Raw genomic sequence first — 2963 nt, 5'->3', positions numbered from 1 at the left:
GCTTGAACTCTAGGCCTGGGCGCTATCCCAGTGCTCTTCAGCTCAAGGTGAGTGCTCTACCAATTGAGCCACAGCTTCACTTCCAGTTTTCTAGTGGTTTATTAGAGATGAGAGTCTCACAGACTTTCATTCCCAGGCTGGCTTTGAACCGTGAGCCTTAGATCTCAGCCTCTTGAGTATCTAGGATTATAGTAGTGAGCCACCAGCGCTGGCAACACCAGTACTTTACTGTAAAAATTCATGAATTCCATGGAATTCTTGCAAGTGAATTGCCTGCATTGGGTGTCAAAATGTATTGAAGAGTTTTTATATACATGTATAATGATTTCTGCAGAGTAGGTGATTTTTTAGTCAGAAATAATTTTAACTTATCTGTTGAAATGAGTAGTACAGAAACTAAAGTATTACTGGTGCTTGTCTGAAAAAGAATATTTTAAAATATTCTATATTCTATGTATAATGTTAATAATTTATTTTATTCTCGCATAGACATACTTTGAATTCTATATTATTTTATAATATATAGGTTCATTAATGTGTCCTTTCAGATTGTATTCCATATAGAAACAGTTTAAGATTCCTTTTTTCCTAGGTCCTAATATTATTTTTCTTTTGGATAAAATGACAATGTTGTCTAATTTCAAAAGTTTTGTAAAGTTTATGCTATTTAAACACCTTTCTGAGGTGAAGATTTAATACACTGATGTCAAAATAAATTTAATCATATGAATTACGTGTGCTGTTACACTTGTTATTTTGTAATCGACTTTTTAATAACGGGTTTTCATTTCTTGCATCTGAAGAATGAATAATATGGAATACTTCACAAATTTTCATATCATCGTTGTGCAAGTGCTATTTTAATCTGTATATTGTAATTTGGGTATACATGCTGCTGAAGCATGTAGTATCCTCTAAATTTAAGTAGCTAATGATGCAATCTTTATCCATGGGTGCCTACTTGTAACAAGGAAACCTTATTGTTCCTAACAATGCTATTGATCTTATTTCCTTAAAATTCTGTGAATAATGGAAAAAAAATATAATGTTCAGCTGATTGCTCACATTTGCAATTTTTTGTCAATGCCAATTTTAAGTATTTTTCAATTGTAATTTGATCATACATTCAATAATTTATAGGTAAGTCCAAAGGTGATGGCTCTTTCAAGTATTATTTATTCAACTGAATTAGCTTTGTGGAGCTATTGGATTCAAAGTAATCCTTGCTTAAGAGCTATTTCTAACATTCTGCAGCTGACATTTTCCCAAATGAGGTCTTACTGGCACAAATGTCTACATGACCCTTGACTCTTCTTCCATGTAGGAACAGACCAATCAGAATATCTTACCCTGATAGCATAGATTGTCTTACTTGAACAAAATTAATCTTAGTTACAAGGGATCATAGAGAGATGAACAGTCCAGACAGAACTGTTCAGACAAGAAGGTATTTTATCAAAATATAATTATTATATCTAACATTGCAAAAGTAGCTAAAGCCAAGAAGGTGAAAAAATTGTTCATATGTATGATTACTTAATGTCACGGCCTGTCTACCATCCAACCAGGCAGGAACTTACACTACTGCCTTTCTATCACCAAATATTTTCATAGTTGCAGGAGAAGTCCATATGTTTCTCCTTGTTATTAGGCCTTAAATTGGTAATGATTTAATCACAGTATTTTCTCTTGCTCCAGGCTATAAATCTACAAATGGTAAAGCTTTAGGTCCAACTCTATCAAACACTGAGGTAGAGATAATGGAATAATATTTTAAAACACAGTTGCCTTTGATACAGTAACCACAACAGAACAATGCAAAACATGTGTCTTTTTCTTATATTATATATAGTTATATATTTTATATTTATATTTGCTGATTTTATATTTCACACTGTGAAACTTACTAGAATTTGTTGATAATTTCACAAATAAATTGATATTTATTTATTCCAATAAATAGAATTGGAATATAAATAATTAGGTTTAAAATATATATTAGAATATAAGAAGTATCAACGCAATGTCTTTGGTATAAACTTGTGATACATTCTCAATGTTCTTGGTCTTCTGAATTCACATGGTAAAAAAACAATGTTGTTTTCCTCTAATCTGTAAGGGATTTTCTCTGCTGCTCTGTTTATTGTTTTAAATCGCTGGTCCCAAACTGTTTTTCTCCATATTTCTGAAGCATTCCTACTGATTATGCCCAAATTTTGCTGATAAGATGTCTAAAAAATATTATTCTTCTTCAGGACCCGTAGGTCCTAGGATCCCAGGTCCCAGTTACCTGCATCATCAGATAACAGGGGCAAGACTTCTCACCAGGACCCATGCAACATGCCAACACAAAGTAATTGAAGACCCATCTCAATTTCTTATTTCCTGTATTTCAGGGCCCCAATTCCTTGAGATGCAGGAATTAGCAGTAAGCAATTATGAAATGCAAGGCAACTTAAAATGAAAGATGAGATCATAAATTTGAGAGTAAGTACTATAATTCAAACATTCAACTTACATATGACCAGCCCATATGAGTGAACAAGTTCACAAAGTGTCATAAGATTATTTTTAATACCCCTCCCCTATGATTAATGAAAGATTTTAGTCCAGCATAAGTGGGCCAAAAAATAGTTCCTGGAAGGATAGATCCATAATTGGTCTACCAAGGCCCAGAAATCTTTACTTAGAGTTCAAATATAATTCAGAAAAACATTGAGAAGATCCTTAGTACTTCAAAATACTGGGACTTCAGCACAACATGGTTTTGTGGTATAAAAATGTCACTCTCAAACCAATGATAATCTACATATAATCTATAATCTCCTGAAAGTTATTCTTTTTCAAATTAACTTTTTAAAATCACATTCGCCAAAATAACATTTGGCAAGTAGTTGATACTTAGTGACATTGCAAGTTTTTCAAGTGTAGGGAGCAAGTTACAATAAAGTTGATTTATTTAC

General features: G+C 32.5%; 1 pseudogene; it reads right to left on the bottom strand.

Annotated features, from left to right (window-relative positions):
- Positions 1 to 807: 807 nt before the first annotated feature.
- LOC122095470 lies at positions 808 to 904 on the bottom strand (annotated as a pseudogene).
- Positions 905 to 2963: the final 2059 nt, after the last annotated feature.

This window comes from Dipodomys spectabilis, unplaced genomic scaffold (genome assembly GCF_019054845.1).
Source record: "Dipodomys spectabilis isolate Male_0828 unplaced genomic scaffold, ASM1905484v1 ptg000351l, whole genome shotgun sequence".
In the NCBI taxonomy this organism is placed as follows: Eukaryota; Metazoa; Chordata; class Mammalia; order Rodentia; family Heteromyidae; genus Dipodomys; species Dipodomys spectabilis.
This window is presented reverse-complemented; position numbering and strand designations above follow the sequence as displayed.